Here is a 14,352-nt window from a genome sequence, read left to right as displayed (position 1 = left end):
GTTACTTTAGATCTGATCAGTTCCGTCAATATTTGTTTAGTCTGGGTATACAAGACATTTGTACGGCTCCCTATTCGCCTTCTTGTAACTTTACGGAAAGGCAAAATAAAAATATAAAGTTGATATTGAAGGCGTACATAAATCAAAACCAAACTAAATGGGCTGATCACATTTACAAAGTGCAATATACTTTGAACTCGTCAGAGAATTCAGAAACTCGTAAAACTCCTGGGGAGTTATATCTTGGGAGAATAATGTGGAATCCTCTTGACGTTAGATGGATCATAGATCTTGGTGTATTGGATAATACACAAGATAAGGAAGAGATGAGTCAGAGGATAGCTCAAAATATTGAAAAGACTTGGCGTCGGAAAGAATCCGCTTATAAGAAACGCCATATTCCGGTGACATTTGCTGTGGGTGATTCTGTCTTAGTGAAGCGTATGTTAAAAGCTTCGATCGAGCAGAAAATTATGCCGAAACTAAGTCAGAATTATGATGGCCCATTCCAGATACTTTGTTATCCGACCAAGAATACTGTTTTGTTAAAATCTATAGAGAATCCTGACATTGTTATAAAAAGGAATGTAATGCATATAAAAAAGTACTATCCTCCTAGAGCTTCATAATTTGTAAAATTGAAAGAATTTAAATGTAAATTGTAAAATTGCATTTAAAATTTCTATTCATAAGTAACTGAATCTTATTCATGAAAGTAAAGCTTGCCGGAAACACATGTAATAACCTTAAATATTGTAAATATATAGATAGACATGTTTAATGTTAGATATTTTTATTATGTATGTATACTGTGTTTGTTTGTTCAATCCTGCAGGATGTGTGTACTTGTCCATGCCTGTTCATGTCCCTGGGAATACATCGTCAGAAATGGTAGAGACTTTCTTTTCTTCGTCATCAGTTGCATTTGGTAAATACTCTGGATCCTCGAGATGGCTGTCACATTTTCATCCTCGTTATGGAAAGGATTAGAACTCCATGGAACTCTGAATATTCCGGAATTAAGTGGGCCCATATTCAAGTAAGATCTTTGTTTTGGAAAGTGAGTGGACATGGTGAGTTGATCCTTCCGATTTTGGCATGCCTGATTTCAACAGAGACAGATCAGTTTTTTTTCAATTACCTTATTGTCTGTTAAATTATTTATACACCCTTGTGGGGGAATTTTGTAACGGAATTGGAAAAAAAAGGGACTTTAAGTTTGTGAGCATCTAGATTGAAGTAAGAAAGTGGAATAAGTAGTTATCAGTTTAGTCGCTAGAGGTAGGCAGTGATAGATGCTTTCTATACGCATCAAAGACATAGTGACATCTAGTGGCAAAAGTTGGAACTAGCTGAACCGATGTGAGAGTACTCAACCTTGTGTCAGGTACATTTGCTGACAGGAAGACGGAGTGAATGGAACAGTAGTATTGAACTTAAAAATGTGATTGAACATCGTTCCATTACATATCTTTCGATGTGGATTTCCAGAACAGGAGTTTCGTGGTATCGTAAGTTATAATTGTAATAGTCCATATTAGCATAGGATAATGAGTAATCTTTAATCATTCTTTTTGTGTTATTTTTCTTGTATTTTTTTCTTTCTTTTTTCATTCTTTTTCACATAGTTAACTTGACTGCTTGGTTTGATTGGGGATGCCTTATTATTTATGGCAATATGGGCTAGTGTATTGCGTATTAAGTGAGAATGGGAAAGTGATATTAATTACTTCTTTTGGACATTTAATTCTTATAAAATTAAAATTGAAACATAACTGTCAAACTCCGATGTTCATTAAAATGTAATGATAGTTCTGCATCGAAAGATCAACGTTTCTGACGACGAATTTGTTACGAGAATTTTTCATGGTTATTGTTATCTACGTTTAGTAATTCTGTTGTTGTTGAATTCATATATAATTTTTGTTAAAATAAATGTTATAGCAGAAACGTCCTTTTTGATATTGAAACTTAATCCAACCTACATCCAACACATATTGCAGCTGAATAACCGCATTGAACCTATTGGGATTTCCTCTAGTCTCTTTGAGGCCTCACGAGGAAGTAAAAATAAAAGATTGGGGTGTACCCCCCGCAAAAATTAATTTTGTTACAAACATTCTCAACGTTCTAACTTTCAATTCCTTCGCCCCTCAAGGAACAAGTTTGACTAAAAGCATTTTTCTCCTAAACTTTAATAGACTTCCAAATATTATTCCTAAGAGACAAGTAGTCAGCCCAAAATGTAGGGGAGCCGGCAGAAAGTAGGGGGGAAGCCCGATCTAACCATATTATAGATCATTTGCAAACTTACTATGAAAATGTTAGGGGGCCGCCCTCCTAGACCTCAGATCGATACGGACCTGACTCCTAAATACGGAAAATCTTTGCTGTTTTATAAGATTGTTTGTCCGTCTGTCAACAGGCATCAGAACAAAAACGGTAAGATCTAGCGAGAAGCTTTTCTGTCTTTCTTTCTTCTTTTCTTTTTTCCTTAATTTTTTAATCGATTCAGTCCGAGAATAGGCTCTATTACATCCCTTAAACCTCTATATCAATACAAAAGTATTGAAAATTCACTATTTCTGGTTTATAATATTGAATTTTACATTAAACATGTGTATTTCGTTTCACAGAGTAAACTACAGTGGACTCCCAAACTATCGAAATTAAATCCTCAAACTTGAAGCAGTACATCTATAACTAGTGATTGCAATACATTAATAATATCAAAGCTAGAACCTGATCCTCGGACGCCGAAGCCATATCAAACAGCTATTACTCGCTGTGCATAACTGTTTTTATTCTATGGCGATAATGGTTGAGACCGGAAATCATTAATTTGAACCACTTCCAAATTGAATGAATGGTTAAGGAAGGAGATAGAACCTTAACTCTTTGGAAGCTAAATCGATCGCAGAAAACGGGCATCTCGATATCTCCTACTATATTTGCATTGCGACAATCAGTTTTGAAACCGGAAATAGTAGTAAATTTTAACTTAACGGTTTTGGTAGAGTGTTACGGGATGTGATGATATGTTCTCTTGACAATCTGAATCGATTGCACGAAACAGCTTGTCATTATACAGGGTGTCTCAAAAGTCCCTTACCACCCCTATTAAAATCCAAATGGATGTACTTTCAGCAAATTTGATGTGGTACTTGAACTTGAGGGTTAGGGTGACACTTTCTGGCGTAGGTTACGCGGACGACCGCCATCTTGCTGCCGCCATCTTGAATTTAACTTTTTTATTACAAACGCTACGTGGGTCATGTAATGCATGACCATAGGCTAGAATTTCACCAGAAAATTTTGTATATATTATCATTTTTGTTCTATAGTAATAAATGTTAAAACGAAAATTGATTTAAACCGCTTCCGGTTTTAATACATGGTTAATGGAGTAGATAGAACCTATTCTTGGGACACTAAATCATGCTACTGGCAGTTGCACCCGAAGAAAATTTTCTAGGGGTGTCATCTCCATGGTTGCTACATTACGTCTGGTATTTCTGGGATTTAATACACGTGGTTTACAATATTACGTATACATTTTCGTGAGCCAGGGGGGTCAGGCCCCATCCTGCCCCCCTTCCGGCACCCATGGCTACCAGTACAGAATGAATGCTGCTGATGAAGGGTGGAACCATAGACTCAACTCATTAATGTTTAAGTCAAATCCTAAAATGTACTGTTTGGTGAAATGTCTTAGAAGTAACGCTATCTAGGCCTATAATGAAGGAGAATTCGAGACTTGAAGGAAGGTGTATTACAGGGAGCTGGCTTTAATGCGAGGCCGAGGAATTCAGAGTTGATTGACAGGTGCCCCACCCCCGTCATCAAGAAACGGTCACTCAATGGTCCTGGGCAGCGTTGCCAGTGCGCTGTAAAAAAAATCACCTAATACTCACTTAATTCAAAGAGTTTATACAAACTGTGCAATCCCTATCGGATTTTTTTTTATATTTGCATAAGCAGTTACCGTATTTGAATACATTTTGCATGTTACTCACCTTCTATATTTTATAATCACCCGCGTGGCGGAGCGGTCTAGCATTTTAGTCTTCGATTGCAACATAAAGGGTCAATTCCGCTGGGGATAGTTGAATGCGATGGTTCAAACCCCGCTTTATGCAAGAAAAATGTAGGTCCTACATTTAGAAGCTTCTAAGCTTGTTTAGAGCGTTAATTCTTATTAATAATAATAATACAATATAATAATAATAATAATAATAATAATAATAATAATAATAATAATAATAATAATAATAATAAATATTAATTCTTATTAATAATAATTATATCTAAGAATATTCCGCTCTTTCGAAGAAATTTTGTTGGCTCTAAAAATAGCATTGTCTTCGTATAATACATTTATTTTCAATCTAATTACAGAGCTTATACATAACACTTGAAACATATAAATTATATACATAATTTTCTATTAACAGTTTAGAAGTGCAATGAAGAATATACCGGTATGTGTTATGTTTAAGTTCGATTAATCATTATCACTAGAGATCAGATGTTTAGGTATTAAAAGCCTGGAAAATAGGTGGGCAAATAGGCACTTAAAATTTACAAAATACGCAGTAAAATAGGCACTAAAATGTAACTGAAAACAATGAAGATAAATACTCAATACATTTTTTTTTAAAAATTAAGTCATAAATAATGTTCAAAGAATATAGAAACGTGTGTATATGTGGACACACGCAAATTAGACTGTGATAACAGATGCTTCAGTTTTTTCTCCCTCGCTTCTTCGTCGCACTGCACTATGACCTTCCTTATTACTTCTCTAGCTTCGCTGTGTATAGTTTGCCCTCTCTTAAGCTGTGAAGCCATTGTCAAATGAATAATGAGCAACAAAACCGCGACCACAACACCCAACAAATAATCAACTAAGTCTTCAGAATGACATTCATGTGACAATTTTTTTTACGCCTGGCAACGCTGACATATAGAAGGAGGGAAAGGGAGTGTCGCAAGTCAGGCAGAAAAAATGTTGAAAATTTTCCCCCCTTACCTCAGCCCCCGCTGGTAAACAAGCTAGCTCCCTATAATAGGTGACATTAGAATAAGACGGGACGAAAGAATGGGAAGCACGTAAGCAGAATATGTAAACTCAGAAGGTCAGTGATGGTTTCAGGAGGTGGTCCGGAGATATTATCTCCCCTAACCCAAGAAATACTCCCCCGGAACCGGGATGGGAATAAATGGGACACAAGGGGAAAATGTCTTCGTTCAAGAAAGAAAAACGATAGAAAGAAGGAAAAATTATTAGAATCATACGAAGATATGGACACAGGAAGAACTTTAGTGTTCGCCCCCAAAAGTTTGCTTACACCAAGGATGTTATAAAATAAAGGAACTGCACATATGTATCTTAATCCTATAAACTCAATGAAGCAAAAAAAAAAGAGCATCGGCACGTCTATTCTCGTATATCCTATAATGACCAACGTAGATTCCTAGTATTTTCGTAATGCTACTTTCACCCCCATCTTAGTGTATTGTAATACCTCCGGAGAAAACAGAAATCATCACTGCAGAAAGAAAAAGCGAGGTACGGTGGCTCAGTGGCAGAGCGCTTACCTCTGGTACTTGAGGTCCCTGGTTCGATTGCCGGACAAGTGAGTTGAGTTGATTTTCAGTTTAACGTCCCGTTCAGCAGCGAGGCTATATGAGACGTGGACCTACTGATTAACGTGGAATCCGAACCACATGAGCTCCCGCCGGGAATCGAACCCGGGCCTCCCACGCCAAAGGCGCGTACGCTAACCGCTTAGCCACGGAGGAGCTCTGCCGGACAAGTGAGTTTGTGACATGAGTTTTCTCGGGGTACTCCCATCTCCTCCCACATTTCATTCCACCAATTCTTCCATCATCATACACTTGCTTAGTCACCTGTCAGCCTTAAGGGCAGCGCCGTAACTTACATTTTTTTCTGGTGGGGCAAGAATTAATATTCTTGGGCCCCCTAGAAAAGTTGTTTTCCTAATTCTTGGGCCCCTCTTTCCATCTTTCCCTTACTGTTTATGGGTCCCGGAGCCTGTGGGGCCCTTCTGCACGGCAAGGTCTGCGGAGCTGTTAGCTACTCCCTTGGGCCCGTTTCATACATGACAAATTAAGAGGACAATATTGACAAATCTCAAACTCATACGAACAAATATTATGTCTAAGGTCCCTAATAGTAGACATTTTTTTACTGAAATGGACCCACGACTCATTTTTGTTTCATTTACTTTTTGTGTGCTGTTTTGTTTATGCAATGTAGTGAACCTTGAACAGCGAGGAGCTTCTCTGGGGGCGGAGGGCAGTTGCCCCCTGATCCCAACAAGTTACGGCTAGTGATGGGTAAATTCCCGGGAAGGTATTTTTCGAGAATATTCCCTGGTCATATTCCGGGGAAGATTCCCAAAAATTGGAATTTTCTGGGAATTTATGAACAATCACAAAGAAAATTGCATTCTATTACTATATTATGATTTCAAAGATAAATTTGTTTTTTATATCACAGTATATTATTCTTGTCCTCAGAGAAGTCTTTAAAATGTATATTCTCAACGATGTTATGTTATTTTATTAATATTCTATTATATTTAGAGAGTACGCATAAATGGATATTTATTTACAATATGTTCTATGACAGTAAATATGTTTCAAAAATGGTATAGCAAGTCCACATACTTTTAAACCGCTAAACAGTTTAATTTACATGTAAGTGGCTTTTCTAAACTTGACTCTACTACTATTATAAATATATTAAATTTTAAATGTTATAAACATTTTTTTCAACATTTGTGCATAAATATGTATGTTCACAATATTGGCAAGATACTTTCTTATCTTTATAATTTGGAATGTAACATTGCCACACACGACCTTTCTTCCTGCCCATTTCTCGAAATTTCATGCGTTAATTCACATGTAAGAGAAATCCGAGTACCTCTTCAGAAATTCGAGTCAGAGAGAAGATACAGACAGACGTCTATTACTAACGGTGGTTCAGGGTTATTAATAGTACTCCATCTCTATTTCTACATAATTCTACATTACTTTACAAAATGGTTCCTTTTCATCATTTGTAAATTAGAACTTTACTAATCTTTGCTATTCTTTAGCATTGGGGAGTCAGCTTTTGCACGTACTTTTTTGCGATATTCTATTCCGATGCGGTTGTATTATGGATTCATACGTTAAATTACGTTACCAACAAGCGACAGCATTGCAGAGCGAGCGTTAGTGAGTGAAGGCGGGTTAGAGCCCCGCATGGCACGTTGTTTTTTACCTTCGTTACCAATAATTCACTTTCTTTCCTCACATAAATCACTTCCACTTACCTTTACGGTTTATACAAATCCCATAATGCCCTAAGAAAAATTGTGTTCGATACTTTCTTGACTAATTGAACACCACTATCAACTCATTCCTTCCGTAAATCATCATACTTTTTGCTAGTTGTGGCCCCCAATACTAAACAATTACCTTACTTTTTAGTGCAAATGGAAATGGAACTTAAAAAATCATCTTATTAGTTATATAAAGTACAGTCAAAGAATTTTAAATTTTTTAACCTTCAAACTCTTTAAAACCTAGAAGTAAATCATAATATATTAAAATAAAGTAATTAGTCATATATCTTTTATAATTTGGAAGATAAAGTAAACAAATGGAAATAAATTCCTTCCCGGGAATTTATAGACCAGGGGAAAAACCCGGGAATATTCCCATTTTTTAATTTCCTTCCCACCGGGAATATTCCCACTGCCCTACACTAGTTACGGCCCTGTTTAAAGGCATAATCGTGTAATGTTAAACTGAAAGATTTCACTTCATTTCATTTCGTCACTGCAAAAGATGTTTACCATTATAAGTATATATGGATAAATTTTCACCCTGTAGATTATCGTAGATGTTGTGAAAGTTATCATAGAAGAGAAAGGAAGATCGACTAATCAGCCTTGCCAACCATACAGTAATTTAACATGAGCCTTAATACTATATAAGATATTGTCCTTGCGATAATAGGCGAATATACGCACATTTTTTTTTTTTTTTTTACTCTTTAATGTAGAAATAAATTATAAATGTGCATTTAGTAATTATAAAGCACACACACGGTGGTTTTTAACAGCCGTGTCTGCTAAAATTAATCTATAACAATTTGAGAACTGGCAAATGGCAACCCTGCATTCATTATTTAAATTCAATTATGTTCAATTACGATGGAAATGTTGTTCGACGTAGTGTCAATGAAGATTTTTAAAATGATGAAAATGACGACTTGAAGTTCGAAACTAAAGATTACTAGATATGTTTATTATATATTATTTCTAGTATTAGTAGCATTATACTTCTTTCTACAATTATCACGTGCATAACGAATATACGATAAAAAAAAATTGTAATATAATTTTAAAGACGAAAATCGATAATTTTATTCTGGGCGGTTGGCAACTCTGCGACTAAGAAAAACAAATAGGCGCTTAGTCGACTGCTACGAGCTCGCTTGTTAAAATCCTGTAACTTACGTCTTAGTTTAAGAATTGTCACGCCATTATACGTGTATCGCAAGCTAGGTTGTCATGCTGCAAGAATCTTATAGCTGTCATTTAAGTCTTGCAACCCCATCTTTTAATTTACTGTTTACACTTTACAACTTTCCTAAAGCAAAAGGGATATCTGCATGCATACAGCATTGCACTCTAGTGGACAAATAGTGAACCTTCTCATTAAAAACGTGTATTGTGGCACGCTTCCCCTCCCTGTGCCAAAGAATTGAGTTTAACGTCCCGTTCAGCAGCGAGGCTGTATGAGACGTGGATAGTGATGGGCAGTGGGAATATTCCCAGTGGGAAGGAATTTAAAAATGGGAATATTCACGGTTTTTTTCCCCTGGCCTATAAATTCCCGGGAAGGAATTTATTTCCATTTCTTTACTTTATCTTCCAAATTATGAGAACCATATGGCTAATTACTTTATTTTAATATATTATGATTTACTTCTAGGTTTTAAAGAATTTGGAGGTTTAAAAAATTTAAAATTATTTGACGGTACTTTATATAACTAATAATATGATTTTTTAAGTTCCATTTCCATTTGCAGTAAAAAGTAAGATAATTGTTTAGAATTGGGGGGCCAAAACTAGCAAACAGTATGATGATTTACGGAAGAAATGAGTTGATAGTGATGTTCAAGTAGTCAAGAAAGTATCGAACACATTTTTTTAGAGCATTATGGGATTTATACAAAACGGAAAGGTAAGTGGAAGTGATTTATGTGAGAAAAGAAAGTGAATTGTTGGTAACGAAGATAGAAAACAACGTGCCATGCGGGGCTCTAACCCGCCTTCATTCGCTAACGCTCGCTCTGCAACGCTGTCTGAATTTAATGTTGGTAACGTAATTTAACGTATGAAACCTAAAACAAATGCATCGGAATAGACTATCGCAAAAAAGTAGGTGCAAAAGCTGGCCCCCAATGCTAAAGAACAGCCAAAATTAACAAAGTACTAATTTACAAATGATGAAAAGGAACCATTTTGTAGAGTAATTTAGAATTATGTAGAAATAGAGATGAAGTACTATTAATAAACCCTGAACCATCATTAGTAATAGACGTCGGTCTGTCTCCTCTCTCTGACTCGAATTTCTGAAGAAGTACTCGGACTTCTTTTACATGTGAATTAACGTATGGAATTTCGAGAAATATGTAGAATGAAAGGTCGTGTATGGCAATGTTACGTACTAAACTATAAAGATAAGTAAGTATCTTGCAAATTTTGTGAACATAAATACAGGTATGTATGCGCAAATGTTGACAAATTGGTGAGACATGTATCTTCTAGCATTTACCCAATCTAATTGGTTTATAACATTTATAAATTTAATGTGTTTATAATATCAGTAATAGAGTCAAGTTGAGCAAACCCACTTACATATAAATTTAAACTGTTACTATATAATTTTTTCACACATAGGCATATTTAATTGATAGAACATATTGTAAATAAATATACATTTATGCGTACTTTCTAAATATAATAAAGTGTTAATAAAGTACCCTAACATAATACCGTTCAGAATATACATTTTAAAGAATCCTCTGTGGTCAACAGTAATAATATGCTGTGATATAAAAATTAATTCAACTTTGAAATCATAATATAGTAATAGAATGCAATTTTCTTTCTGATTGAACATAAATTCCCGGATAAATTCCCATTTTGGGAATCTTCCCGGGAATATTCCCGAAAAATACCTTCCCGGGAACTTATCCATCACTAGACGTGGACCTACTGATTAACGTGGAATCCGAACCACATGAGCTCCCACCGGGAATCGAACCCGGGTCTCCTACGCCAAAGGTGCGTACGCTAACCATGTCCAAAAGAATCCGTCGTTTCGAAAGCGGCGAAACTGTTACATATATATATATATATAAAAAGCTCGGTATGGTGATTGTAGGGGACGTCGAATTCTACTTCACCCCGGGCGCCGGAATCTCTAGCTACGGCTCTGAATATAGAAGACATAAGGTAACTAGGCCTGAGTGATTGACAAAGCTCTGCTACGGATTAAGGTATGCAAATACTATATATTTAAATATTGGTTTATGCATATCAAGTGCATTAAACAGTTACCATATTTTGCTACAGAAGCGACACAATGACAAAAGTAGTGACTTTTGGAATTTTTAACCCTCTCCCTTCATCCCTATTGAAGGACCGGGTCATTTCATATAATTCTTAAAATATCTATTTACCCTTGATCCTTTGTATGCACTTTGAAATGCAGGTTAAATTAACAATAAAGAAATTAGATACTTGAGAAGAAAAGAGTCTAACAGTGGAGTAAGACAATTGAGTAAGACAGGAGTTACTTTTAGAATAGGTGTTGAGGCGTTTCAAGGAAGAAGACTCAAAAGCTGAAAAATAGATCAGGGAAAAGTTTAGGTGAAAGCCTCTCTATTAATAAATTTTCTCTCACGCTCTGCCTTTCCACTTTCATTTCATGAAAATTTTCTTTACGCTGTCGCCTCAAAGGATCAAATATCAGAATATCGAAAAATATTAAACTACCGAATGTTACAGTATCGAACAAATTAAACATCATTCCAATATATGGAAATTTACCAAAATATCGAAAAAAATACAATATCAAACACCACAGCATCGAAAAATCTCGGAATGTCGTCTAATCAAAACATATTAAAATACCGAATATTACAATATCGAGCTATCGAATATCGAACAAATTAAATATCATTGAAACAAAAACATATGCAAGATTTGAGGCTACTTGCGGTTGGAGTTTCTAATTCATGTATGATCAGTGTTTTCTTTATTCTTGCATGCAGTATGTAATAAGCGAATACATTACACACACAATTAATTATAATGTCTGTGATCAGTGGCGTATTTAGGGGGGTGGCTTCCGGGCTTAAGCCCCCCACGAAATCTTACTTAGTATAGTAAAGTAAATGAAATATCTTGCAGAATTTTCACATTTCCAGGCAAAGCCCCCCCCCAAAAGTTAGCAAAGCCCCTCCCGAAACAAAATCGTAAATACGCCACTGTCTGTGATATATGATGTTCATTGAGCAAAACACTCCAAACAATAAAGATTTATCTTAGACTGGAGAAATGGTTATCCTTTGTTTTTCATTATCATTTGGCCATGAAACAAACGCCTGAGAAATATACAATTCCTGTACACAAATTGTATTTCTGCCCAGTATTTCTGGCTCATAGAAAGAATGTCTTCCGGATTTCATATTACAATTAACGGCGTTCAGAAGTAGGTTATTATTCATTTCTCCCAAACAGGCTTGAGTAAAATTACTTTGAAATATTTGAGATGAATCGATAACACTAGTTGTAAGCTTGGAAGCTGAGTCACGGGTTCTGGTGGAGAGGGTGGTACGCAGAAGCGTTATTTATTTTTTCCCTTAACATGCACAAGGTCAATATGTTTGATAAGAAAGTATCAAACAATGAGATACAACTGGATGGGTGTGCTGTTAGTAAAGAATAACAGAAATATGTTTTTGTCTAGGTTTTCCCAACATTCACAAGGTTCCTATGAATTTGTATAAGAGTACTCGAAAAGGAGTAATTAATTTAAAATTTAACTGCAATAATAGTTCAGCATAATATTGCTGATATATACTGATATGAAATCCAAAAATAAGACTGTGGATAGAATCCCTAAATACTATTCTTCTTACTGTCGAAAAAAATGAAATCTTTAAGTCTTACGTCCCACGGTTTTGCCGGTTAGGCTAAAGGAGACGGTGATGATGAGAGATGAGTAAAATGAAGAAAGTGGGAGGAAACGGGAGAACCCCGAGAAAACCCACGAGCATGGTGTTTGTCCACCAGAAAATCCACACGGCGCGAGCTGGAATCGAATCAGGGACCCCAAGCAATTAACACCATATATCACTGGCATTATAATTAATTGTGTGTGTAATGTATTTGCTTATTACATACTGCATGCACGAAGAAAGAAAACACTGATCATACATGAATTAAAAACTCCAACCGGAAGTAGGCTCAACTGTTGCAAATTGTGCGAGATATTGAAAAAGTAATCGAAAAAATTCCTTTACGGTATCTCTGGCCGAGTTTTTTTTTTTTTTTTTTTTTTTTTTAATCAAGATGTCTTTCACTTTTGTCTGTAAAGGGACATGTACCTATGTACAGATGTGAGGAATAACAAGGAGATTCATGATCATATGTGAATTATGCGGTTTGCAGAGAGCGCAAGTTCAGCTAGTCTATATATTAAAATGCTAGAAAAGTTTATATGTTTATCCCCAATCCTTTCGACAATGAGATTTCGAAAACCACAAGTGCTAGAAAGGTGTTGTTTTCACTGGTCGATTCCAAAGTGTGTGTAGATTTGCCAGTTTTTATTCAAATTTCCAAAAACTTGTCTTTATTTTTCTATTCCACATTTTAGGCTCCGTTTTGGGCCTATTGACCCTTGGGAAAGGCAACCAGTAGAGGAGCTACGTATAGCGGGTTGATGGACATTTCAGGCGCTTTGCTTTAATAATCTGAATGACAAAACTTATTGCAAGCTGGCAACTTCAAAGGCTTGTGAACCCACAATGAGGCGTACTCGGATATAGAATTATAAGAAAAAAATATTTGTATTTGGTATCATCTATCACTTATCCAAGTTTGCCACAAACTCCCCCCAACATTCTATATATTAAAATACTACATTTATGTGTTTGTCTCTAGCAATTCACCTCCTTTGAGAGTCTTCCTGTCCTTTACTTGTGTCCGTAAAGGGACTTGCACAGATATAGTGAGAAGTAGGAAGGATATTCACGCTCATATTAGAACTGTGTGTTGTGTCAATAGCGCAGGTTCAGTTAGTATAGGTTAATAGGTTATAGTATAGGTTAAATATTTATATACAGTTGAGAATGATATAGGCTCTAGTAAGTAATTGTTGTTTCTATAACTGCTTTAAGCTTTTGGTCAGTCGTAGCACATCGAAACATTTTTGAGCGCTAGGAGCACGAATAACTGGTTGTGAACTAGGCGCACGACGCGCCTAATTTACAGTGTCCCATTCTTTCGAGTCACAAGGAAAAAATTGCCCACCCTCCCCCTAACCTTACTGGGTCAGACTCACACTTATCTACGTTAGGCAAACAGGTTGATTCAAGTTGAGTTTTGTTGTATTTTACAACCTTGGTTAGGTGTAAATAACCTAACCTTGGTAATGCCTAAGTTACGAAGGATGGAATCTATTACTAACGTGGACTTCAAATCGTGAGCGAGGCTTAACTCCGGTGCAGCTGGCGGATGTGTAGACCATCATACAAGACCAACCCTCGTACTAAAAGTTACACCTCGTACCTATCACACTCCAAGAGGGCCGGATTAGAGAACCACACCACACTCCCAGCAGGCAAATAGGGCAACAATCTACTTTCGTACAGAACACTCATACAAGATATTAGTAACTGTTACCTTAATTTATTTGAAAAGTAACTGGCCGCAGGGCTCAGTGGTAGAGCGTTCACCTCTGGTGCATCGGGTTCTTGGTTCGATCTCAGCTCGCGCCAAGTGAACTTTGTGGTGAACAAACACCCTGTGCGTAAGTTTTCTCGTTTCCTACCACTTTCTTCATTCCACCATTTTATTCATTTCTCATCATCACCGTCTCCTTTAGCCTAGCCGGCATAATTGTAGGACGTAAAACTTAAATATTTCATTTCATTTTTTATTTGAAAAGTAAATATTTGTCTTAATTACGTAGAGAACATGAAAAAATCATCCTGTAAATTCTTCCAAGGATGTAATGAAACATATTCAAAGT

At 36.1% G+C, this 14,352-nt stretch overlaps 1 protein-coding gene and 1 long non-coding RNA gene across 3 annotated transcripts in view; one reads left to right on the top strand and one right to left on the bottom strand.

The window, feature by feature from the left end:
• The window catches only part of LOC145668914 (uncharacterized), a 165,080-nt gene that overhangs the window by 2,284 nt on the left and 148,444 nt on the right, over positions 1–14,352 (top strand). The window contains exon 2 of one of the 2 annotated variants that reach the window (XR_014128116.1): positions 836–1,511. This is a non-coding gene — a long non-coding RNA (uncharacterized LOC145668914). Of the gene's footprint in view, positions 1–835; positions 1,717–14,352 lie in introns of those variants that run through there. The other variant, XR_014128117.1, reaches the window with a different exon arrangement.
• Positions 1–14,352, bottom strand: part of LOC145668913 (aquaporin AQPAn.G-like) — a 179,553-nt gene that overhangs the window by 129,549 nt on the left and 35,652 nt on the right. The gene's annotated exons all lie outside the window — the stretch shown is intronic.

This window comes from Thermobia domestica, chromosome 13 (assembly GCF_964235325.1).
Source record: "Thermobia domestica chromosome 13, izTheDome1.hap1.1, whole genome shotgun sequence".
NCBI lineage: Eukaryota > Metazoa > Arthropoda > Insecta > Zygentoma > Lepismatidae > Thermobia > Thermobia domestica.
Note: the sequence above shows the minus strand (reverse complement) of the source record. Positions and strands in the feature narration are given on the sequence as shown.